This window comes from Coturnix japonica, chromosome 7 (assembly GCF_054131305.1).
Source record: "Coturnix japonica strain WE chromosome 7, WE-NBRP24, whole genome shotgun sequence".
In the NCBI taxonomy this organism is placed as follows: domain Eukaryota; kingdom Metazoa; phylum Chordata; class Aves; order Galliformes; family Phasianidae; genus Coturnix; species Coturnix japonica.
In genome coordinates, this window is record NC_140669.1 from 27,635,415 (window position 1) to 27,662,862 (window position 27,448).

At 38.7% G+C, this 27,448-nt stretch overlaps 1 protein-coding gene across 1 annotated transcript in view; it reads left to right on the forward strand.

Moving 5' to 3' along the window:
* ZNF804A (zinc finger protein 804A) overlaps positions 1–27,448 on the forward strand; it is a 312,097-nt gene that overhangs the window by 84,544 nt on the left and 200,105 nt on the right. Inside the window, exon 2 of the mRNA XM_085553584.1 lies at positions 10,903–10,978. The gene's annotated coding sequence lies outside the window, so the exon portion shown is untranslated. The remainder of the gene's footprint in view (positions 1–10,902; positions 10,979–27,448) is intronic.

Consider the following 27,448-nt stretch of genomic DNA (forward strand, 5'->3'; position numbering starts at 1 on the left):
TTGACTGCCCTCACCATGAAGTGCTTCTTGGCGATATCTGATCTATACCCAGAGTTTTTTCTATGCCTGGTCTAAACCAAATGAAATGACAAGTGGAGAAGAGCTTAGAAAAGAAACCTGCTTTGCTTAGGTAACACATCTTATAGTTCAGACTTCTGGAGTGCATTTTGTGATATCTAACTTTGTGATGGGAAGAACATAAAGGACATTTTGTTTCTTCTCCTCAGAGCTCCTTACCAGCAGGTCAGCCCCTAACCTTTTAGGATGCACAGAGTTATTGCTCTCCAGATGCTGGACTCTACACCTGCTCTTGTTCAGCCTCATAAGTTTCCTCTCTGCCCAGGCCTCCAGCTGGTCCAGCTCCTGCTGTTGCATCAGCCACTCCTCCCAGCTTAGAATCATCTGCAGGCTTGCTCTCTTCATCCAGGTCATTGATGAAGATGTTGAACAAGATCAGACCCAGAACTGACTCCTGGGGAACACTGTTAGATACAGGCCTCCAACTACACGTTGCACCACTGATTACAACCCTCTGAGCTTCCTTTTCTCTTTTTCTCTTCTTTCTTCCCCAGCAAACCTGTTGAGAAAGCTTAATGATTTGAATCTATTCAGCATTCATATTGCTTTTTCCCATTATTCTGGCAATGAGTTATAGTATTGTATTGCACGTACATGCTGTTCCCAGTACTGATAGACTTTTTTAAATTGGAAAGACTTTTACTTTTCGCAAACTAGTTGAAGAAAGAGTGTTACCTTAAAGATTTCTTTTCTTCTGAAGATACAGCCAAGAAAAAGCTGTCATTACTTTACACTGTCATCCTCCTTTTCCCTTCTCCTCAAAACCTTACGGTTAGATGGATATTTCTTTTAGTGACTCGTTGCTTTGTTTTTTTTCCACATCTAGGACATGCTTTTCTCATCATTTTGCTTTTTGATATTGCTTGCTCTCAGCTGTATTTCTTGACCCCTCGGGAACTATGTGCTAAATTTTCCTTGCCAGTATGGATGCATGTTAATGCAGCGGATTGAATGTATGCAGAATAAAACAGACATTAATAGGTATGTGAGAGTCCCAAAGGTCTTGCTGCTGGCAGGCTGCTCTCTCTTGTGCTAAAGGCAACTGGTTTGCTTTATGTTTTCACTTCCCTAATACAAATAGATTGCAAAACTATGAGAAAAAAATGTATGACTTTGCATAGGGGAGCATTCCTTAAGTTTCTTCCTTAGTCACTATATATTCAGTGTTAAAAATCAGCTGGTAACAAATTGTTCTGAAACAGAACCCCTTGATTTATTTTTATATATTTCAGCTATTTGTTTCCGTTCCAATCCTGAACCCAGTGCAAGATATTTCCCTTTGCTCGCTTCTTCCTGAGAGCTGCAGCCCATTAATAACAGTGGGCGTTCTGTAACATCCAAGTAATGTGGTACAGGCTGGTGCTTTGTTTCCTGTCTTGCCATTACTTCTCGCACCAGGAGTCAGTGTTTCAGGAGATGTAATGAGCTGTCATTGCAGTTGATAATGGGCTATGAAAAATTTAGCTGGCAGTCTATGGGATGCCTGCACAGAATTTGGATGCACAGCCTTGACTAAAGCTCTAACAGTTTAAGGGTAGCTCAGTTGCCTGTGTGTGAAATTGTCCTCAGAAAAACCTGGAGCCCATATATTGAAGAACTGGATTAAGGAAATTAGTCATTATTTAAGGAAATACTAAATGTTCTTTCAGAATAGTCAGCAGAGCTTGGTGCTGTGTTGTATCCTTAATTAGCAAGCATAAAACTTAAAGAAAAGTCTTTCAGGGATAGCCAGGAGTTATAAGAAATGTGAGAATAGGAAAACTAATTTTGTTCCTTCAATATAAGCACTTTCACAGTATTAACAACTTATAAAATCTATGAATGTACCCTTTCCTGATTTATTGCACAACCTGTAGGTCACAAGGCAGGGATACAATAGAGGGTACACATTAACTTACTGAAAAAATGTGCATGTAAATGTTATTCCCATTTTTCTTCTGGAATGGAATTAATATCTCTTCGCCTCTGGTATCCAGTAGCCTGCTGGGTCTTGACTCTGATATTGCTTTTATTTAAGGCTAAACATATCGAATTTTCAATCAAAAAGTTAAGATCCCTGGAAATAATTTGGGTGCTTTAACTAATCTATTTGCATTTCTGTTAGGGGATAGGTCGGTACCACTCCTGTGTTCATTGATAGGGATTTTAGACAACAGAAATATCAGTATGTCATTACATGTTGCGTTAGTGCACATTCCCACATAGTTAAGAAATCTTACTCCTTTGGTCACAAGGCACACAGAGAGGTTTGATTTTGCATTTTTAAGGCATAACAAACTATAAGTAGCTTAAGTAATCATTTCTGAAGCTATACGTTCCTCTCTCTGAGTCTCTGTGATTGCACTTAACTCAGCATCCCCATCTGCTACCAAGTACTTGGGGCACTTCAAGCCTGCTATATCATTGCCAAATTAATTTTCTGTCTAACGTATTACTTTTTAAGTATCTGATCTATTTTTTCAATGCAGCCAATTCTATTCTGATGCAAATGAAAACCAAATTTAGTTAGCCACACGCTTCTATCCTTATGTGTCACCCTTCTTGTACCTCTTCTAAATCATGTTCAAGGGATGATTGTGGTGGGCTTAACCTAATTGTAGTAGTGAATGCTACTATTGTAAAATGAGAGCCTTTATTCATCCGCAGTTTGGCAACATCTCATATGAGAAAAGATGTGAGTATAGACTAATCCAAATGACACCTGAGTGTGTAAGGTTTTCCTGTTCTGCGGTCCTTCACAATCTTTTACATGATTTCTACTTAAGTGTTGCTATTTTTCTTGCCTTCATATACTCTGATTCTTCTGTTATAAGGCAATCTCTTTATTCTATCCCTAGTGTTGGTCATAAGTAGATACACATAGCTTGTAGGTACCACCTTCTGTTCTATGAACATCACAAAGATAGATGGTATAAGTCCTGCTGCCAAGTAAATACAAGAAAACATGAAGCTTAGTATTTGAAAAGCTTGTCTATGAAGAATAAGTTTTGGTCTATAAACTATCTGCGCTACTCTTTAAGGTCTGAGTTTGTAGAAAATTTCGAGAAGCTTTGAAATAACAAGACTGAAGGAGAAATGCAAGCACTGGAAGTAGTAGTCCTTATACATACAGGTGTGACAGAAGGCATTATCTATTTGGAAGATGGATTCTTAGCTATTTTTTTTTTTCCCTCCAAGTTTCTATTTTAAGATTAGCTTTTTGAAGAATAGAAAAATAAGCTTCAAAGCTTTCTCCAAACAAAATGTGCAATCATATAACACAGTGGAAGTATTGAGGCAAGCAGGTGAAGCAGTTCTAGCTATCCAGCAGCATCCTCCTGGGAGTGCCACACTTGTGGTTCATAGCCCTCCTGCACCTGCGGCCCGGAGCCTGTGTGCCGCGGGCCCTCATGTGGAAACTGAAGTTCAATGGAGGGGCAAAGGAGTTTGAAGGGATAAAAGGACTAGTTCTGTTATCATCAGTACAGCTTAACAAGGAATGCTTAACAACGACGGCATTCTTTGAGGCAGTGTGATAAACCAGAAAAGAGCTGTAGCTCTGCTGTCTTTATGTGGAAGAATCTGGGACAAGTGCAACGAGAGACATGCAGATACAGACTGGGAAGCTCCCTTACTCTCAGGAGTCAACCAGTTCCTGAAGGATCTGTATTTTTTCTTATACAGCTGTTCCAGTAAACTTCAGTTGAACTTTGTTCTGAAAATGAAAAAGCTTCAGAGCACAGAAGGCTGGAACGTATTTGTAAAAAAAGAAAAATTAATACTGCTGCCTTCACCCTTGTTGCACTTGCCCATTTTTCATGTTCCCAAATCACCAATCATATATGAGACAACAGAAGCTCATCCAGTCAAGCTGCCAGCCTGATTCCATGGTACTCATGTGATCAGTCATATACTCAAATTGCTCAGTGCTGAAGTCCCAGCCAAAGTGGATAATTTGATTAAACAAAAATATTTAGGTTAATCTAAATACATCAAACCTTAGTTACAAATAGCAAACATATTAAACAAAAATAAGACAACAGCTATTTTGAATCATTTACTCAACTTTACAGGTTGAACAATGAAGGTTGAGATGCATGTTGTATAAATGCTTAGGGCCTCGTCCTGATCTCTGACAGTAGCTGGAAAAGCTAAGAATTTATTTTTTGGGAGGGAAGAGGGTCTGTGTCCTATAATGTCATATAAAGCTCTCTCTGTCAGACTGCTTTTACCAGCCTCCAAACTGTGGGAATGATATGAAGAAATAGAAACTTGTCAAAAAAACCAACCCCCCCGCCCCCCCCCAAAAAAACCCAAGAAAAAAAAACAAGAAACAGATGAATCCTATGACCGACCTCCTCTCCTCTTATGTCTCTTGAATACTGTTTGCTTAAGTTGTTAAGGCTGGCTTGAACAGGAGGGCTGCATTGCCATCCCGCTCTAAGGGCACATTTATTTCATCTAGTGAACATATAAGTGTTGAGAAGTTTTGAGCAAAGATTGAGAAGATAAGACAAAAAATCACCCCCAAAACAAACAGTAGGTGCTTCAATTTTTCCAACTTCTGGTTTCTTGCAGGGAAACGTACCACTTTAATTGTTTATTTCAACTGTTAATATAGAGCTAAAACTTGATTTTTCAGTAAAGTGAATAGATGATATTAATTAGGAGATGGGAAAATAAAAGCAGATTGTGTTTCCAAATGGTTTTACATTTGTTCAGGGAATTTTATAGTCAGTTCAGAATAGATCTGAATTGCCTCTATGTTCATTATTACTATTGCTAATATATGGACTTCAGTAATCAAAACAGCAGCATACAAATGCTTATGATCTTTTGATCAGGGCAGATTACTCATCCCTCTCCAAATAATTAAGAATTTCTCTATGGAGTCTAGCAAAAATGAACTGGATCCTCCTTAATTTCCTGTTGTTTTCTTCTAGACAAACCAAGCTTAAGAGAGACATTGATTTAATTTGGTAAAGAATGCACTGGCTGCCAGATTCCTTGCTTTTTTCTTACTCGTGTCTTGTTAACAATTATCTTGTCAAAAGGTAATGTAGGCAACTGAAGCAATTAGAAAACTTCTTAAAGATGGAAAATGTTTTTTTCCTTGCAGCAAAACTTCACTTAAAAACAGTAAATGTTATTATTTAATAATGTTACCTAATTGTGTTCCTGTAAGAAAATCACTACCTTTATTTGAAACTTTATGGGCCCCAAACCCTCTACATAAATGCCAGATCTATAAATGATATAGAACAGAATTTAGACCTGAAATTATGTTAGAGAAGCACAATATAGCTGAATCTGTGCTATGTGGTCTCCTAAGGAGGGTGCAGCTGGAGTTCTCCTGTCCTCCGTGTGTCCTCCTGTGATGTCAGGACATCAAGTCAGGGTGGCACAAATTGCTGCCTCTGATGGGTGAGGCAAGAACACACAATCACTTCCATTAGACTTTGTATTGATTAGTATAATCAGTTTTAAGCTCTGAACAATACTTCCCCACCTACTGTAGCTTTTAAGGTTTCTTTTTGTGGCTCAGATCAAAGAATGTTTTAGTGTCCGAAAGATGATCCATTTCCTTCCAAAAATAGTTGTTGAAAAGACTACTCTTGTCCTTGACTTATTTATATCCTTAGCTCATTGTGGGTAAAATGCTGCTGCTACTTCTAGTGTGTGTGTGTGTGTGTGTGGCTGAGAGCTGCCCAGGGAGGAGTCTGGATAATCTTTGCATCACGTACAGAGGCTGTGAATACATGTATGGATCAGTGCGAAGTCAAAAATCCGTTTAGACATTGGATTTCTTGACTCTTAGCTCTTCTACTAATGGGGTGAATTTAGGGGAGAAGAGGAATCCTCCTGTTGTAGATGCAGCTTGAACTGTTACAAATCGTAAGGATGGACAAGTTGTGATGGGGGTGGAAAACGCGGTCTGCTGTAGACTTCTACTCTGCAGAGTAACTGCTAATGGTGCTGTTCCAAGCAGCTCATGATGAGTATTAAAGATTTAGGGGAAAAATAAAAGTGTTTTTCAGCTTTTAGGCAGTGTGTTAGCTTGTCCACCTTCAGATTTGGCCTGGAGATGTCTTCCACATGTAGATAGAAAGTGTATGGGTTCACCTTGCTAAAGGTAGAATCGAACTGAATTTATTGCCTACATGTTACTTGTGTTTCTTTTAGGAACATCTGGAAACTAACTATGCATTTAATAACATGGAAGAACATGATGGCTGAAGTATAGTTCTCTTTCTTTACTTTTGTATTCTTTCGTAAAGGTTACGGTAACAACTATTGGAGCAAGCGGAGGCCCTTGAATTTTTTATTTATTTTGCATTTACTTTAACTGCAAATATTGAAAGTATTGTAATGTTGTTTGCCTTACATTTGTAGCAGAACCCTGGTGTTTAGTGAAAGATGGAAAAGCTTACGTTAGCAGTTAGTAGTTATATGTCCAAGTTTTAATAATCTTTTTTCTTATAACTTTTAATTATATAAAGAAGATACCAACAGGGTCATTAATATTCTAATCTTGTTGACAAAGCTGAGATTTTGATGATCTTTCTGTTCCTAATAAATGCAAGTTAGACACGAAAATATGATTGTTGGAAGAAATAGAAGAAGGGAGAAAATTGGGAAAATAAGGGAAAAGATAACCTTGAGGCCCCTGTTTCTAAGAAGTAGCAGTGTTCTATTAGTATGTTAATTAAAAATGGTCTTGCTTTTGGTCTGTTGCCAAGTCGAGAGATGTCAAAGTACACTGGCAAAATAAATACAAAATAATATGGATGTTATAACTTATTTGCTACAGTGCAATCTAGTTATGAGACATTTAAGAAAATGATTTGGTAATATGCTTCTATGCCCATTGTGTTAGCTTTTGGTAGTTAATGTGTAATACTATTTCCTTTTTTGTGAATGGAAGGTTTGGACTTCAATTACAGTAATTGCACCAGATCTGCAGAGGAAGTATTCTTCTTTCATCAGACAGAGATCTGAACTGTGACTTTCATTTCCGATGGCTGAAATAAGGTTTGAATGTGTGATGCTCTCTGGTAATACAGTGATGAAGAACTTGTGATACTTGCCATTGTACTGGGGCCACAACATCCTCTCTGTTCCGTTTTAGCAGGGTCTGCTGCAAGGTGTCCCTGCAAGTGCATTCATAATGATAGCAATTATTTGTTTCAAGTGAGTGTTTAAATAGTTCTCACTAATGGAAGATTGTAAAAAATCTCTTGGTGGTACTCATAGCAGCTTGTGAGTTGGAAGCACCACTGTATTTGCTTACATTAGTACAGGTGGGAAGGAATGTTTTGCGTTCCCCGTTAGGCATGAATTGTACATAGCAGCAGAAGCCCCAGGAACACATAAAGATGAGAGACTAACAAGGGAGGGAGAAAATATTGAGGTGAATCTAATCTTTGGTCGTTGTTCACTGAAGGTGGTTATTCATGGTGCAGCACTGGCTGGCACTGCCTCCTGCCACAACAGAGGTGTTAGAGGCAATGTATTGGCTTGTAAATAGAAGACCTGTTAGCACTAAAGCTGTATATGGTGTTGCGTTTTGTGTATTGATTTTCTGAATCTCAGGATCAAAAAGTGAATATAAGGTTTTTATCTAATACGTCCTCTTTAATTGTCATGGGGCTACTTTTGCCTGAAGTTTGACTTGTGCTTGAGTTCTTTGGTTGATTTATTTTTTGGCCAGTCTAATTCATAATGTCAAAAAACTTTTTTTTTTTTTGAAATTCCAGCTAGAGGCCACAGAGTTTTTAGAGCCCTGAGAACAGCTGAGTTTAACTGGGCAATGTTTCTGTTTGCCCTGGGTCTGAACATCTTTTTAGCTTCCCACTTTTCTGAGACATGAGGTTGTTAAATGAGGATTGTGTACACCAGATTGATTCATTTTTATTTTTATCCTTCACACGCACTTCAAGAACTGTTGCAAGCAGCAGGAAATAGTGGAATCAAATGAAGGGGCAGTAAAAACCAGATCATGCAATTGAATTACCTACAAAACCAAAGCGGCATGCATTAAGCCCCCTTCACACGAAGGTACAAGGTGGAAGCTAGTCTGGGTATCTTTGTGGAACAGAAGGAGGAAAGGGCAGAAAAGCTCGCAGTTTGGTCCAATCTTTGATTCACCACTCAGTAACTGAGTAATCCATAAAAATAGATCTTGGCTGAGTTGATCCGTGTCCCCATTACATGGTCAAATCAAGCTCTGCCTATGCCTCCCAGCAAATAATTTCAAGGATTGGGATTTATTTTAGACCTCATGAACAGGTGCACTCTTCTGAAATCTCTGTTCAGGCAAGGAAATGTGTTATTAGCTGTCTTATTGTGGGGCAATGCTTGGGCATAAAATGTGAACTGATGGAGCTGACTGAAGGTTGGGGTGGGCAGTGCCTACAGTCAGACCACTGCTGCCTCATGCTAACCCCCTGCCACAAAGTCCAACAGTTCTATCTCTTCTTTTTGGTTTTGTTTTACTTGAAAGAGGCACTAAAGCAGATGAATTGCACTGTAGTTATTTTGTTATTTTTGAACACTTTATCCCACGTGTGATTTTATAGAATGCATACCGCATCAGATGAAAAAATGTTGAGGACAAAAGCACAGTAGTGTGTCTTGACTCATGTGTCAAGTTAGTGGTGTTTGTACAAGTGATATGTGTAGGTGTTCCCCCCATTTTGAGCTCGTGAAGCTGTGAGTGAGCTCTGTCTCTGCTTCTGTAGCACAGCTCCCAGGCTGTTGGGATGACTGAAGTTTTAGTTTTTTTTCCCCACTGATAACTGTGTGGTGCTGTGTAAAAACTGATGGCAATGCCCAAAATATAATGCGAAGAACAAAAAGCTATGAAACTAATGTGAGCTGATGTAAGCTGCCAAGGGAATGAGAAGGAGGTAAAAGAACTGGATGAATTTTTTTGACAAAAAGTAAAAGACAAACACAAGGTAAAGGGCTTCACAAAAACCTTGCGCTCTCTCCCAGATCTGCTCGGTCCTTCTGCTTGCGCAGAGATCTTCCCTGGCAGACTGTGTGGATTATATTGTTTGTGAGAAGCCAATTTAAGAAATGAAGTAGTAGGGAAAGTGGAATTACCATCAATTATTTTTCTCTCGTTTCCCTCCCATTCAATTTCTGTCTTTGGCAATCCTGCCAGTAGCAGAGCAAGGCAGGCGATTCTCAAGATCATTATTTCCTTCTGAATGTTATGTTAAAACTTATGTGTTAATGGATTGCAGGTGGTGAGGTTTACCTGTACAGACAGTGGAATAGCAGCTGCCCGTGCTCTTCATTGCTATCCATCTCCCGTTCCACCTTATCTCGTCAGAGTCATTAGCAGCAGCATGTTATACAACATGCAGGGAATACCATGCTTATTGTGTTAAATTTTGAGGAGAAAAGCCATTTTGGAAGTCCTAGATGATGTGTCCTGGGATATCAGTTGTACTCTTACTGTCATCTTTACTACTTTGTAAGAGGGAGTCTATGCCTGATGAGGAAACCTTAACCAACAGGAGTTGATTTTTCTGTGGGTGAATATTATGATGCTATTTAAAAATGAAGTGTAGAAATAAGCTAATTTAAAACATTTGAAGCAGATTGAGCTCACAATCTTGACGGAAATCTAATATTTTGCTAGCAGTTTTAGAAAGCAAGCGTCACTTGAGATGGTTTCTGTCTGTAAAGGATGTGCTGTTTGCTCCTGTTTGTATCTATGACGGATTCTCTGTGTGTTCGATTGTTTTGCTTCTGCTGATGTTCCTGTCTGTCTTTCATGGTCAGATTCAAAGCTACAGCACTTAACAGCCTCTGGCAGTCCAATCTGATCTGATCCCTTACTGGAGTTTAAACAAACACGTTAGGCAATTTGGGCTATTCATAATTTTTGTATATGCGCTGAAGCTGACATGACCCTCCCCTCATCAAAGCTTCTCATTTCCACAGTGACTGCAGGCTGTAGCTTGCAAACCTCCATGCAGCACAGGGCATTTTATTGTCCATCCAACCACTGCATGCTATGTCACCTTAGCATGGCAAAACCAGCATGAATATACTGGTGCTGACAACAACTTGCTTTGTAAATCACCAGGCCACAAAGATCTGCTTATGTTGGTTGTCTATATTATTGGGACATTTGTTACAGCTACATTATCATGCTCTCAGTAAATCATGCACATTCATGGGTGGCTGTCATTTGATTGAAAATAACTGTTCAAGTAGGTATTGACGAGAAAAGCTCTCATGATTCCTTGCCACGTCCTCAGTGCTCTGCCACCAATTACTCTGGTCTGTAGACCCATTCCAGAAGTCATCTGCAGAAAGCTGAAAGCAGAAATACTATTTGTATTATCATTGATCCATTGCTGACAGTCATTATAATACAGTTCAGGAAAACAGTGTCTTGTTGAGCTAGAAGGTAATTGCCTGGAAAGTTGGAATTGCACTTTTCTTGTATGTAGGAGTGCTGAGCTTTTAATGTGAAGATGTGATAGAGAAATGCATAGTGCAAGGAATAAAGTTAATACAAAATAGCAAAGAAGAAGGCAGTCAGAACTAGAAGAGATGGTGGGAACCAAACCACTCAATTGCATCCATAGTATGAAGACTTTTCAAAGTGATGCGGAGGACTCTGAAGTTCAGTTGAGCCCAGCAGAACTGCCTACCTGGTCAGACAGCTGCACGTCAAAGGGAGAAGTCAGGAACTTGAAAAACCTCACAGTATCAGCAGAGTGAATCTACTTCTCATTGCTGAAGAAGTGAGGCAGAAATGACAACTAGTAGGAATGACAAATAAATAGCAAATTAACTCTTTGCTTTGGTTTCAAATTGTAGATTGTGAACGGGAACCTCGCCTTGTGTCTCCAGTTTTCCCATCACTTACTTGATCTGAAATGACTTCTGCATGCAAGTGAGTACTAATTCGTCACATATGTTGGACAGAAAATTGGGAATGCATAACAGGTGAACCAGAAAATGCCACATTTCTTTCAGCCTGTTTCATTTCAACATAATTTCAGTGGTGTTCAGTCCTAAGGCAAATTTGATCTAAAACTGTTACTACGATCTTTTCTTTTAAGGAAAAAAAAAAAGTATTCATTAAAGCTATTTAAGCTGTGGATATAATTCACAAATCCCCTTATCTGATCAGGCAAGGTCACTTTTCAGTATGGGTTTCTATCTGTTTTGTGTACTGTAGAGTGTTGTGCAGCTCAATCAGACAGCAGTTAGAGCTACGGATGTTCATACAGCATGGAGAAAGGCATCTTAGCAAGCAAGAGGCTTGATGGTATGTAATAATAAGAAGATTCAGTATAGTCTGAGGAGCTGAAGTTCGCCACGTTTCGTTTGAACATGCATAACAGAATGGTTTTGCGCTGGAAGAGAAATTGAGTAACTGTGGCATAATCCAATGATTATTAAAATAGAAATCTGCACAGAAATCAGTAAAGAAGTGTTTTTCCAGTATGAGCCACGATTAATGTAATGAAAGGGTGAAGAAGCTGTACAAATGTGAAATCAGAATTCAGTGCTCAATTTCCACCTCTGCAAAGAAGCAACTTTTCTAATCCAGAAGTTTCTTCTGTTACTGTGTTTTAACCTTCTTTGGAGTTGCCCACACACCATCCTGCAGATTTCTAAGGAGAAAGCACCCTGGATTATTTTGTGCAGTATCAGGCTGGTTTGCGTTATTTTTTCCCTTCAGGGGAATCCTATCACATGTCAAACACCTCAGCAGTTTGGTAATGGTCTGTGATACGTGTCATCCTCACTGCATTGTCATCTCTGCATCACTGGTATCACTGAGCCCTAGCGCACTTGACAATTCACAGCTAAGTTCACAGGTCTGTGTAGATGTGTAGATCCTGTTAAATAAATAGTGGGGCCTGAATTGTCTAAAACTCAGAGTACTTTTTGGATAAGCAACTTACAAGCTGTACATAACAATTTTTGATTTATATGCTGTGTTGATCCCAAACATAGGCACTTGAAACATATTCACCCGTGATTACTCCTACAAAATCACTGTGAGTTTGTATCTACAAAGTCAGCAGTGAAGAGGTAATGGCTGTATTAGGCACCCTTTTCTGCTTTAAATGAACGAGACAGGAAGAGAAAAAGAAGGAATTATGAATTAAGTTTTAAAATTGGATGAAATTTAGCTCTATGTTTGTGCTGATATAAATGCAAGAGAGATGCACTTGACTACTGGAGCTGTTTTAGAGCTGCATTGGTGTTGTGTGCAGTGCAGGAAGAGTGCTCTCTCATGACGTGCAAACTAAAATGCCTCTCAGAGCACTGGAAAATTAATGTCCCTAGGGGCCTTTCTCCCTGTTCTCATAATTTCACTGCTTCATTTATTAACTGAAGGGCTGCTTTGCCGTGCAGCTGGGACTGGCGCTGCCTGGCAGTGGACATGTAGGCTTTGCAGGTTTCCATGCAGCTGGGCCTTTTGCTCTCAGCATCGGCTCCATCCTCAAGCAATAACTCTCCTGGCAATAACAGCCAGGATTCACAAGCTTTTAAAGAAAACAAACCCTAATCTCTTTAAGATTTACATGGTTTTAAAATCTGTGCTTTTGATTCCACATCTCTTAGGTACAGCTGGAAACCATAATAATAATAATAATATCTGAAGTAAAGTAGAAGAAGAAAGGAACAGTAGGAAATCTTTTAAATGATGCTTTTAATACTGCTTTTACTGCAGATGCATTCCGTCTCACAGCTAGGAGCAGACAAGACAGCTTAGATGAGATTTGTGTAGAAGATGTGTCTTTTGTGATGGGGATAGAAAGATTAATTATAGAGTGATGCATGCTGCCTTACTTGTGGCTTTCTTAGGGTTCCCCACCCCACCCCCCCGTTTTTTTTTTTGGGTTTTTTTTTTTTTGGTAAATATAAATGCCTTTTATTAGGCAGTCTTTATATGTGTTGTACAGCAATTGGGAATATATTTTTTCCCTCTAATTGAAATGCTAAGAAAAAGGGGGAAAAAAAAAATCTTGTCAAGTGAATAAGGTAATGCTGTTAGTTTCAGATGCATCTTAGCATGATCAAGCAAATCAAGAGAGAGTCTTTCTGTCATGCAAAGTAGATCCTGCCGGTGTGTGTCTGTGCAATTAATGTAAACCCCAGAGGCTGGGAAATTTAGCGTGCCCCATTTTATTTGCTTAGGTACCAGGCCGCAAGCTGAAGAGGTCACCAAGCTCTCCCTTTGGAAGATTGATTCAGAGACTGCCATGTTTCATGGTCAAAAATAACTCTTGCTGTTTAGCATACGTTTTCACTGTCAGGAGCACTTCAGTCTGTATTTGCCCTTTCTTAAGTTTCCTGTATAGCCTTGAATGCTTTGGAAGAAATTGTTATGACAAGGGTTCTGTAAGTCTTCATCTGTGCTGTTGTTTTTGGTTTTTTTTTGTTTGTTTTTTTAAGTCTTATTTCCCCTCCCCTTCACAAGGCCCTATTTTGTGTTAGCCACAATAAGTTAGAATGTCAGAGAACATGAACCTGTTTCTGACCAGCAGTATATACGTGTCCAGGTCATTCAGTACTCCACGAGATCAGGGGATAAGTTTTGATTCACTATCTGGGGGAACACAACGACCTGTTTTAGTAGGAAGCAGAGCAAGATACAATGTTTTAAAATACATCCTATTTAGACAAATAACAGCTTAGAATTGATTAGCAATTTTGTTGATTAATAACCAATAACGTTTCATTCTTCTGACACATTTGAAGCAAATACCTTGGCTAATGAACATACTTGGTTTATTGATCTGTGTCCAGTTCATTCATCGCACCTTAAGTTCTTCTGTCACTGCTGACATTCATCAGTTTCCATTTGCATCTGCAGTTGCAGATGACACTGAAATACACGGGTCTATATTTCTTGGAGGTTGCCACAAGTTCGCAGGCTCTGCTGTAGATAGAATCAGAACTTGTGCTTAAAAGTTGCTGAGATTTCTCTAACTGCAAAGCAATAACTCGCGTAACTGAGAAGACTTAGAGTGTACTTGTGTAGATTTTTAGTGCTGGCTTTTGCTTTTTTCTACCTGAGCAAAATATAGCTGCAAAGCAGCTCCAGTCATGTTTTGCAGAAGTGGAAATTTAAACAAGTGAGAGCCAAAGTGCAAGTTGATATTAGGAAGATGCCTAAAATATACCTGGGACGTTCAACACTCGTGTCTTTATGTGAGCAAACGACTGTTGCTCTGGCTGTTTGCATTTGCCTAACCTTCTGTTATCAAATAAAATCACAAACAAAATAAAATTGCTGTTGGAGTCAAATATGAGTGCAATCCCAAGAAAGACTCCAAAGGTCAGATCAGCAGTTTTGATATATTGCTTCCTAGTATCTACAAAGCCTTAGTGACATTAAACAGTACGAATTGGAGTTTGCTAGAAGGTACTTGGGTGTTCTATATTTAAAGAACAAGCTGTTACTTAGAAATGATAATGAAATAATGGTGAAAGGCTTCTACATCTGGCTTGTCTTTGTGGAATAAGTAGGTATGGAAACTATCTTCTTTGGCCACAGGTGAGCTCCAGCCTTCCCATGCTCCTGGCACTGGGTCTGTTGGTTTGGTCTGCGAGTATAGATGGTGTTGAAAACAAAATCCCACAATGTTTTGTCATGGAAGGAAAAAAAAAAGGCTATATGCTAAGATGGATAAGTATTAGCATTTTGTGTTTGTTTACACAGATTAGGAGAACTGAATCACAACAAGGCATTTCTCTCCCCTGGAAATAGGGTAGAATGTTAATTAGTCTTGTTTCCTTTATTTATGGAGTATGACAGCTTAGGAGACTTGCTACTCTTGTTAAACTTTTCTACTTCAAAGTGAGTTTTACTAGGAGCCATCTTAAGTAATATTAAATCTTATTTTGGCCATCTATTTACTTTGAATTAGAAGGTAATTTAATTTAATTAAATTAGGAAAAAAGGCAAGTGTAACCTAAAACATGAATTGAAATACAGAGTTTAGTAGGGCTTTCTGTGTGCAAAAGAGGGAGATGGTGATTTTTATGTTGAACAAGTTCTCAGTGCTCACTGCAGACATACTTTACATAACATACCTGTCAGCAACATGTAAAGACCATACTGTGACATGCATGTCCGCTCGGGCAGAGTACAGAGGTTTGTCAAAGTCTTTGCTGGTGAGAAGCAAAGCTGTGCCAAAGTCAGGCAACTAATTTCTGTGGATAAAACACTGAGTGAAAGCTGAGTGTGATATCTCCATTGTGCCTTTGGAAAATTCCGTCAGTAAATGGGAGAATGTGTGAGAGGGTGAGCATGTGTGTGTAGGTAACTACATGTGTGTACAGATGCAGCTGATGCATCAGCAAGGCAGAGTGACACAGACAGGGGAAGAAGAAACCCAGACAACAGGGAGAGCTTTGTGTCTGTGTGTGTGTTAGGGGGAAAACCTCTGCTGAGGAGTGTGAGGGCTGAACCAAGGGAGGTTTCTACAAGCGACTACTTCCATCTTAGCACAACATGATTATGTTTAGCTTCTTTGGGAAGACTTTCTATGATTAAATTTTATTCCTGAACTACCCTGGATTCAGCACATGATGGAGTCACCTTGAATCCAGTAATCACTGAAATGATAAAAAATTATATTTACCTGTAAAATAATCATTTTTACTCCACTTATCTTATTTATAGCATGCATCTCTGTTAAAACACTGCTGCCAGAAACAGTTTCCAGCTGTTGGAAAACATACAGGAATTCAGATCTAAATGACACATTAGCTCTTAATTGTATGAAAAGTTACATTTTAAGTGTATTTGTTAGGAGACTTTTCAAACAGCAGAGCAAATCTGAACCATGATTTTAATGATAGCATACTGTGTTAAAAGAGGCCTTTCACTGCCTCTATCGGATACACCTATAGTGCATTTTTTTTTTGCTTGGTAGTTTGGTAATGGATAGTTTTACCTCCAGTGAGTGGTTTAGGACATCTTTGCCCAACCTTGATGCGTATCATGTATTTATAGGTTTTCTTGTGCTGTTAAGTGTTGAAGATCATCAAGCTACAGAACCAGGTTTTTCTGTTGCAGTCAAATCCTGCCTTTTGTTATCTTGCAAGGAAACTAGAAATGACCACAAGCTTAAATGTGAAATCTTCCCTTAAATCAGAGGAGCGCACCTGAGTCTGCTGCTGTTGGTCTCAGAGTTGCATAGTGACACATTGGGCTGTCCCTGTGCTACAATCAGGATCACACTTTGCACCACTAAATTCCTTATTATTATTTTCTTTTCTGTGTTGTTTTTTTCCTCAGCGGAGACCTCTAGTTTACCTGTAATGACAAGAAAAGAGCCTTGCAATTCCTAACTTGTATCAAATTATTATCAGCAGTGTGAGCAGTTTGAAACACCATTAGCCTGTTACCAGCATGAGGTTTTATTTATTCTAGCGCTCAGAGCATTGATGTTATTGATCTGCTTTAGGGATAATCACTCTGCTGTGTAATCTAGGAAGTTACATTGCTTCTTATCATGGCACTGATGGTTTCAAGCTGTGGATGAGGTCTTGTGTAGTCCATATGCTGATAATTTTTGTGTCAGGCTTGTATGTGCAGAGGAGGTGAGGAGATTTTGTTGCTGGATGTGAAGCAGCCACTCACCAAGACTGTTTTCTGATTCTTTCTGTAGGAAACATTCCCATTTCTGCCCTTTATACTTATTTAAAGGTTTAGCTAAAAGATTAAAAGGTCATCCTAATGTTATTTCAAAGTTAAGACATATTTTTCTTTATGACTACAAATGTGAGTTAAATGTGAGTGAATGCAAGTGAAACACAGAGCTTTGAGCCTCTCATAAGACTAGTGAAAAGATGCTTAATCATTCTTTCAGCCCGAATATAATTTCCCATGGTATCTGCTATGTTTTGACACACATTTTAATCTTAAATAGGCAAAACACCTGCTGAAATAGTATTGAGTCTTGAAATCAGAAGATCTGTGTTGGTCTTTGCCGAGTGGAAATTGATCCCTGTAAAAGAAGCAGCTGTTAATGGAAGGGGCTCCTTGAAATCATACATTGAAAAAGCCAGCACTCTTTAATCCATCGATGTTAAGCATTTATTTTATGCTAGATGTGGACTTTTTGTGATCAGATATTTTTCCTATCTGATGTTAATATTCAAATACCATCTTTCACCTTCCACTTAGGATACATACTTTACGGTCATGGATATAGGAGAACATGGTCGTAAATGCAAACTAAGGTACTAATGGAACTGAATTATGTATGTAACTTGAAATATTCACAAGTCAAACATAAAAACCAAGGTAGGATACTGAGTTTTCAGTGAGGAACTGTGAATAAAGGTGGCCTCATCTGAACAATCTAAACGAAGTCTGAGCTTTCAGTACTTACACTAATAGACGTTCCGAAAGCAAGCTTTGCTACTGAGGATAATGATGATGTTACGGATCTGTCTGGGCCGCTATGAAAAAGATACATGATTATTATCAGGAGGCAATAGTTGGAATTCCACTTTTAGATGTTTTGTGGTTGATGTTCCATTATTTTAAGAGATGGAAAAGTAGCCATTAAGATTTATTCCTGCTTAACCAGCAACAGTATTAGTTTTCACAAAGTATAATAAAAAAATGGCTGCAATTGTTGTTTTTGCAGGAGATTCAGCCAGTGGCCAACGTATAAAAGAGCAAAAAAGCATTTAATTTTGGCCTTTGGTAATAACTCGTCACTGTAGCCAGAACAGAATTGTTACCACAAAAAATAGCTGCTAATGTTTTATTTGGAATGCCTGATTTTTAGTAAGGCCTTACTTAGCTTACACTAATGACTCTAGTCTTGCTGGTATTAATTAAGGCATGCTAACTATATAATACTGACTGTCAGTCTTTTCCATGTAGGCCTGAACTGCTGTAGAGCTTATAGTTGGACATATGTGTTTATCTTATGGATTATATTTGGTGTTGTGCAGCTTAATGTCAGCAAGGGATTCCTCTTCTACTGAATGCTTGCATGGTTTATAATAGTTATTCTGGAACATGAACGTTTAGGAAAAGAATTTGTTGTCCTGTAGAATAGCAGCTTTGCTTGTGTGACATTGTGTTGGCATTGAACTTAAGGAAGGATTTACAATTAGTGCTGAACTCATACAAAATTTCTTCATGAGGAAAGAGAGGAAAGATGCACAATATCAGTTCTTTTTTCTGCTTTTGTTTTCCCATAAGAAGTTAATTATTTTTAGTATAATTAAACGAGTACAGGAACAGAATAAAGAATGTGTCAAAGAGCTCCATACATCAATTAGATGCTTTGAGCTGATCAAGATGCAATAAATTTGCTCCAGGGTATTTGTAGCTGACTAAAGCACTGTCTGCACTTAAAATCGGGTAAAAGCCCAGAGAACTTGACAAGAACCAAAATAAGCCTTATTTTCAAAGGCAGGTTAAGTATGGAGGCTTTCAAGAAATATTAAGCGAAAACCTAATTCCAAAATGCAAAGAAAACACTTTGAAATTAAAAGTTTGGTATACAAATATGCAGGAAAAGAATGAGGTGCAGATGTGCTGTGATGTTGATAGCAAATCGTAACTTCTCTTGGGATACAGCTCTCACTAAGTATTGATAACTGAGAGTTTGTGAACTGAATATCCTGCAGTCAAAAGAATTTTCCAGTGCTTATATGATGCGAGGATTCCTTAAAACAAAATAGGAGAGGCAAATGACTGACAAAGCTGATAGACTTTCTGGCACATCCCTTCAATGGATTTTTGAGAAGTTTCCACACTCCTGGAAGTCATTTGAAAGACTGTCATTTCCAATCTGTAATTTTCCTGCTTTCTGCAGTGATAGAGGATTAAAGACCCATTAGGTTTCAGTCTGAGCACTAATCCAAGCTTTGGACAGCTTTCCATTTTTTCAGACATATTAAAATGCAAGCACTGCTGGTTGTTCCAACTAACTTTTCACTTCATGTTTGTTTTACTGTGTCACAGAACAGTTAAGAAGATTGCCATACTTCCCATTTTTTTTAAGCAGTTTTAAAATAAGTGTTAAGTAGCTTTTAAAATGACACATGGACCTACAATATCCTCTCAAGCTGAACCTTTAGTATTTTAAGACAACTATTCTAGCAGATTTGTGAGTTGCGAAGAAAATTCTTAAAAGCCGATTTGCAACCATAGGTTTTGCTCTGGTTTTCTAGTAACTTGGTTCTGATTGCTTATTGCTATATAATTCTGTTGCTTTTAGAAATGACAGGTTTTTTTGGGGAGCAAAATGGTGAGTAAGACAAGATGATGCTCATGCTTAATTGCTTTGTCTCTAACCTTGTAGGCTGGTGTGGAGTGAGCAGGGAGGTGCGCCCTGCATTCATCAGGCTGGGAACTTTGCAGCAATTTCTTAAAGTATGTAGAGGTAAAGAAATCTTTGACGTTTGAAGTGCTTCCTGTCAGCTAGGAGGCAGTAATATGATCTCTGTGTGGTCAAGGGATAAGCTACTCTCAAATGGTTACCAATCGTGTTTGGAAAAAAAGCGTGAAGCCCATGAAATTAATCTCATGCTTTGAACTTGAACATGGTGTTTGCAAACTCCCTCAGCAGCAATGCTGAATTTCAGCTGGAGCAGGATTGTTTATTACTCTGATCCTCTTTTTTTGTTGTTTTTTGTTTATCCCTTCCTCTTACTGGTTACAGTACTTGCAAAACGTCTAGTTCTATATAGAATTATTTTTTCTGAGCTCAGTGAAATAGCTGACCTGCAGGCATATCCAAAGCAAACCAATGGGAATGCTTGTTGGGTTGGCAAAAAGAGTGCTTTGAGACTCGCTATTCACTTTGGATAATGGCTGTCATTATAACAACATCCTGTAATCATGCTGTTTTGATACCATGGTGTCTGGGAGTGTTGCACCTTTGGGAAGGAAGCAAATTTGGGAACTGGGACTGACACTCATTACTTACATGATTTTCTGCTTGCAGCAGGGGCAGTTTGCCAAGGAATGATTTTATTGCCTTGTAAGTCGTAGCTTGACTTACTGATTTTAATGCTGAACTTGAGTGGTTCCAGGAGAGTCTCTGATCACACTCCTGTCAGCAGGAGAATCATGGGTTTCTGCATGCAGAGTTTTGGGTACCACAACGTGTGAAGGACATAAAACTGTCAGGGAGCATCCAAAAGAGACCTGTGAAGATGGAGAAGGTACCCAGGGTAGTGGGTACAGCCCCAAGCTGGAGCTCAGGGAGCGTTTTGGACAGTGCTCTCAGATACAGGGCTTGCAGAGCCAGGAGATGGGCTTGACTCTGTGTGGGTCCCTTCCAACTTGGGATGTTCTTTGATTTTATTCTGTTCTATAATTAATCTCAAATATACCTGTAGCATTTGACTACCAGGATGTGTTTCCCTCCTGTGAAACTGACAGGGTACTGCGTCATATCCGCACTAGCAGTAGATAGGTTATGGATAACTGGGTCACCCACTGCATGCACTTCTTATTTTCGACTTACCTTTCTGACCCTCATCTTTTCTCCTTAAAATGGAGACCTTTATGTTCTCAGAACTGCCTGTACAATATAGCTAAATAAAGTCCCAGCATAATTTCTAAAAGCTGTGTGATGCCACACGTGAAGTCTTTTGACTGTTTTTCCCCTCTCTAGCAGTACCCATCTGCAGATTCTTAGGCCACGTATACAGAAACACTTCTGGCTGCTTTCTAGGCATATCTTTCTGGTCTTCAGTGATTTGTGGTTCTGGATGAGATACAAATGTTATTTATGGCCATTTCTATGCTGTTTGTTAATAAAATGAAGTTCTATTAATGAGGCTATGATGTCAAAAATTAGATATGCATCAAGCAAAACTATTCTTGTCTAAACACTTAAATGACACTTAAATGGTACTGCTTTCATTCAGTTATACTAATACCCTTTTCAATAGTATTGCAGTAGAAATTGCCAAGGTTCTTGTCTCCTGTGTTAGGGTGTAGAAAATGATGTGATTGTAGTAATTAGTACTGACATTTTACAGAAGAAAAAGCTGAAATACAAAGGAAAAAGTGAATTCCCCGAACCTGCAGAGTGCAATTTGTTCCAAGCGGCATTGAAATCAATAGGCATCAGCCTTTTGGTCAGCCCATCGCAGCATACCTTAAACTGCTATTTGCACATATTTGCATGTGAGTACAGCAGGATTTGTATCCATTACTGGCAAGACCGATGCAGAAAAATGTTGGGCTTACAGTGTCTAACAACAGAAGGAACTCAGGAAACCAAGGAAAGTTCAACAGGAATTGTGTTGTTGCTAGTGACAGTGCGGAGTTTAATGTTGTTTACCTGTATCTGATAGTGACAAACCTTGCATAAGATGGTTCCCATCATTTTTTGGTTTAGAAGGGGAGGTGGGAGGCATCGTTCTCAATAGCAGCTTTTGAAAAGACACCTCTTTCTTGATTTCTTCTCCTTGACTTTAAGAGGGTACATAAGATTCAGAGTCCTCGGGGTGATTTCAGCTAAAACCTGTCTCTGGCCCTCCCAGAGGAAATTCTTGTGTTCTATTGTCTGGAGAGGGAACGTAGACAGGGAGAGCTAAGAGAAGTTGGGCATTTTTGAATACTTTAGTATGTGCAGGAGCTTATTGCATGCCACAGAGTATCTGTATAATAGAAAATTCAGTAATGCCTTCCAAATTTTTGCCGTCATCCAGCCATAGCAGGCTTGATTTTCTTATTGTCTGTGACCTCTTTGTACTATTGGAGTAGCACAAAGTGACTGCAGCAGGCAAAACTGCTGACTGCAGAGTTTTGCTCTTGGCATAAAGCTGGCGAAACGTCTTTATATTTTGCTACATCAGTTACCATTATTCTATCATTTTAGCATTATAAAAGAGCTGGGCATCGGGAGTGAGAGAAATCAGGAGGACTGGAGCAGATGTTTTCAGAGGTTAGGAGGGGATGGCAGATGCAAGGCCTACATTTGTATTGGTGGAAAGCCAGGGCACAAGATGTTCCATCTATTCTGGGCTACATGTGACCCAAGTGGCATTAAAATGAAATCCACCCTCCGTGGCAGTAAATCCTCCTGAAAACAAACAATTGAAATGCACAAATCTGGGAGTGGAAAAGAGATTACAAACTAAGCAAAAATTGTCAGGGGAGATTGATGAATCGCTGATGGAACGTTGATGTGTTTGTAGTGATATAAATACGTGTATATGTTTTAAGCAAAAGCAATTTTTTCATTCACCTTTCCCTGGGTGGAATGAAATACACAGAAGAGATGAGCTTTGGGTATGAAATGGGGGGTTTGGGCTCTTACCCATTACGGCCGTAGCAGTGTGCAGCTGAAAGCTGATGGGAATGGCAATTATGCTTATAGGAGGTGAAGTTCCCTAGATAAAAATGCCGTTCTCTGTAGTTTGCCAGATGCATACATTTTTCTGCAGGAGGATCTATTACAGGGCAGTATTTCTCATTTTTGCTGTGCTTCCAGTAAGGGCTTCCTGAAGTCTCCTATGCTAGGCAGAAATATCTAAAAGTAGCCAGTCTTCTTGAATGCTGTTCAGCTTCCTTCCTTCCAGTCTGCTTTCAACAGAACTAAATTAAGTCTCATTTAAAGCCTATCCAGATTGTATTTTTCTTGTTTTTCCTGAAAGCCCAGACACCTACTGTCCATTGGTAGAGAGAGAGCAGAATTAAAGTCTGTTTATGAGAAACAGAGATGTATGCCATATTTTACAAAATGTTGTGCATGTCCTAATATTTAGCACTGACTGAGCTTGGCTGGCTGACTGTTATACTTCACAGGAGTGAGGTATCTCCTCCAAAAAACAAAGGCTGCCTCTTTAGAATAAAAAGAAGGCTTATGTTGAAAACATAAAATGCTTTTATTTATCCTAAAATTTCTTGAAAATACGAGAACCAATGTAAGAAGCTTAATAACTTTGATGTCCTTGTCCATGGTAGAAAACCAAGATCATATCAGATGACTTTAAGATCCAACTTGTTGATTGATTTGGACAAAGTGGGGTTCCTGCTGGTGACCTTTTTTAGCTGTGTGTAATTGGTCACCGCTGCAAATAGAGGTGGGTCTCAAGAATGGCTGCTCAGGAAAAGACTGGAAATCAAATATCCTTTGAGGCTTTGGTTTTAAAAGATATGTATGTGAGTGCAGAGGAAAATACAAAGCAGTCATGAATAATTAAGTGGGAAATACACATGCAATTATAATATGTAGGCATCTGTAAAAAGAACTGCTACATTATGAAAGAAAAAGTTGCAAGACAGGGATTAAAGACTGAGTTAATCACATTACTGTTTGTTGCTTTGGACTCAGCTCTGTAACTTCTGATCTAAACTTGCTACTTCCCCCTCTGCCCTGTGATAAACGCAATGTGTTCCTTTGAGGTGCACTGTAAGATAAAGCCTCTGGATGATAATTAGCAGTAAGTCATGAAATAAATCCTAATCTAACGTATTGTAATTGTTCACCATAGTTGATTACCTTATTGGGAGTGTAAACATAATTTCCTCTTCTTTATAGCAAGAAACTTAATCATTAGGAAAAATAGTGGTAGCAGTGCTGGTGCACTTGAGAACATTGTTGCGTGCATGGTTGTAGTGATCCAGCATCCTTGTACTTTTTCTGTTGTATTCCTACAATTCCTTCAGTTCTCTGTTCTTTTGGATTTTTTCATTCCTACCTACAGCAGTGTAGCAACCTCTTGGAAAATTCTCAGTTAAGGTGAGGAAGAAACTTCAGATCAAGTAACTTTTTTATCCTTTCTTACTTTAGTACCTTGTTGTACTAGAGGAGACTGGGTAGAATGTAACAATGAGAATCAAAGAATTTTACTCGTATCTGTTTCTGTCCCGGTTCTATTGGCACTTTGCTGTTCATGTAATATTCACATGGATCTGGAATGACTACCTCTTAAATTTTCAGATTCTTCCTGAAGTCTGATAAAAAATCAATACCAGGTGTGATCTGGAAATGTAGGTGATGTCATAAGACCTCAGTTAAGTCAGGAATGTCAGAACATGCCTTCTCCTTGAAGGACTGCCCTCTTGTTCGGTTGTTGGTACTTTATGGCAGTTATGTGACCTTGGCATGGAGGACCTGACTTCTCTTATTTGAAGTCTAAGGGCTACAACATCCAAGAACTAAACTACTTTGTAATTCATATGTTACCCAGTGGTGTAGATGTAAGGGGAGTGAGTGGAACTTTTGACATCCATTTTTAAACTTCCATATTCAACAAATTCATATCTACTTCCATTTAAAAAAAACCCAAATCGACAAACTACTGAGCATCTACTTTTGCTTTTTTCTTTCTGTGCTACCTGAGATTTTCTGTAATCCAAGATATCAAGTTTGAATAAGATGAGCAATAATATGACTGAATAATAAGTTATTGAATTTGCAGGAAGATAATAGGTATTTAAATTAAGGAGACAAAAATCTGCATATGAAACTGTTTAATATGAAGATTAAAACATTCATAAAGATGAGACAAGCAAGAACTCCTCAACAGAGGGTGGCTGTAATTGGAGTGTCACTTCGAGAAAGGCAAAGAAAACTGACTTTTGAACCTCAGCTTTTTTGTTGTTGTTTTTTTAAGAGGAAATGAAATTAGTGAAGAAGCCTAGGAGAAATCTCATTCTAGTGTTTACTGCTGTATCATCAAGGTAATAGAACAAAAAACATTAAAACCAAAAGACATCTAAGAAATCTTGTGAACAGGGATAGCCTGGGATGAGTAGAAATGCTCCTTCTGAGTCAAATCAAGCCGTAGAGCAGAATCATACTCTTTTATGTGTTATCTTCATTAACAATTATTCTATATCCTATTTAACAAGTATTTTTGTGAGCGGCAGAATGTAGCATGCTTAATTTTCTCCAATGCCATCTGTTGTGCGGAATTTCTAATCATGGCTGAATCTGCTCTGCAAACATTTCTTGCAGTGGCAGAATTAATCTGGATCTCTCCTCAGTCATGCCATACCATTTCTTTTAACAAAGCTGGGAGCTGAACACTTCTGATACTTCTACCACAGTGGCAAGTTGGGTTGATCTTGACTTAAGAATGGGTGGGGTGGGAGATGTTATTTGGAGGATTGTAAAATGGAGAAAAATGGGAATTTGTAAACTTAGTTTACTAAGAGATGAGGGTATCTGTAACTTAGATTAGCAACTTCTGTAATAGATTTGCACTCTTTTCTAGAAATACTGCATTTGTGTACAATCGGTCAGTAATGCTGAATAACTGAACCTTGTTCAAGATGCCTAATTAAATCCTAATGAGCTGATTACATCTCTGCTCATCACAGCGCTTGCCCTGGCGTTAGTAACAAATGCTTATGCTCAGTGTAAATGTGGTGTTGGGCATCTGTCAGTCTTTCCACAGGCCAAATTTCTGCCTTTACCCAGGAAAGTGCCCCTGCTGAGGGTCTGATTTAGTTCTCAAATGTAGCAGTGTAATTCTGTTAGCTCAACTGCAGTGGGGTTAATCCTCATTTTCAAGAGCATCAGTGAGTGGCGAAGAAAGTGTTCCGTTCCTCATTTGAAAAATGTAATTACTCTCTGTGTATAGAGATTGATCAGATTCTCTGGCAGTTGAGGAAAGGCCACCTGCTGATTTCTGTAGTCTTTAGGACCCTTATTAGAGATTTCCATTTCATTTTGGAGGTATAAATAAATATCCTTAACGGTGGTGATCAAGCAATGCTAGTCCTGTTTAGGAGATGAATTAATCGGGAAAGAGAAATGAAAGCTTGTAGTATTGTAGTCCAAAGGATACAAAGGATATAGTGTTGTTTCTTAACAGCAGTAGTTATTTCAGTGAATGGCACTTCGATCATCAAACAGCAAGCCCTATCTAATTGTCTCCTAAAAGTTGGCTGTCACAAAAATACTGGTAATACCTTCAGCAGGTAGAAAAACATTGTCATTAAGGTCAAGGATCACTGCATTCTTTTTGGCAGGGAAATCTCCATCATGTGAATATGTTTCCATTATGATAAAATAAGGAAGTAAACTACAAGGAGGTCATTGACTGCAAGAAGCAATTTTCAAGCTCTTATTGCTTCTGATACTCTTCAGTGTAATTCACAAACAAAAGCATAAATCAACAGCAACCTGTTCCAGCAGGTTAGTGGAGAATCAGGAGAGATGAAGCCACATAAAACAGGATATTAAATTGCCATGACCAATTTCCTGTAATTGTTCTTAAAAGAAAGCAGAACACTTTGTTTTTTGTTTGTTATTTTTATTTATTTATTTATTTATTTTACAGTTACCCAGGTATTTTGTAAAACCCTGCATATTTTAGAAGTGTTTCATAGCAGCCAATAAATATAATAAGTCTGTCTGCTGGGAAAGTAGGAACAAGCAAACAAACATTCTCCTGCCACGCTAGTGAATTTTCTTATCACATGCATGGCTGCTCCCTGCTCTGGCACTTAGCTTACCACAACATTTATAAAGGACTTCTAGGCCACAAGCAAGTATTGTCAAGAAACGCATGTGGAGGTTGCCGTGTCTTATAAATGCAATCCATTTTCTGTCGTTTCTTGAGAACGTATGCTCAGCTGTAACAATTCTGCAGAATCAGCGACTGGGAGCATTTATTAACCATGTGGGTTTGTTCCCCAGCATCTCTCAGAGGGTATAAACAGTCCAGTGAATATCTCAGTGCTTCTTCAGTGTGCTGTGCTGCTTCTGGTCCTCACAGACATTTACAGCTGAGGTTAATCCTCATCTTAATTCTAGCTGTAGATGTCCCTGTTTCTAGCTGTATGTACCTGTTCATTGCACAGGAGTAGTACTAGATGCCCTTGAATGGACCCTTCCAACTCTGATTCTATCATTAAAGCTGAATGTAATGGTAGAATCATGATACTCAGAATTTTGTTTTTACTTCTAGATTAATTTCAGTGGTGTTTTGTTTTACTTCTTTTTATCTTTCAGTTTGGAGGGGTGTTTGTTTCAGATGAAGTTGCAACTCTCTTGTTAATAGGAGCTTTATGTTGTTGGAATACACATTTTTAATACCTCCTGTTATTTTCTTCCATGCCTGACTTTATTAGAAGCAGCCCAATATCCCCTGCCCGTAAACACCATCCTATAAAAGGTAGATATTTTCACAGATGTCCTTACTTCCAAATGGTCTTGCTATTTTCTGGTTCAATTCTATACTATCCTTCAGTTAATTATATTTAGAAAATCATATTTTCCCTCAAAACTAGGTCTACAATTTGCTAATCTTAAGTAATGCTGAGAACTAATGAAATTAAAGTATTCCTTGTTATCTTCCTGCAATACCATAGACTCTGTATCTGTCATGTGGCAGCATGTTGCCAGTAATGCAAACCATGAAGTTTGTGCTGTGGTGAAGCTTCCCA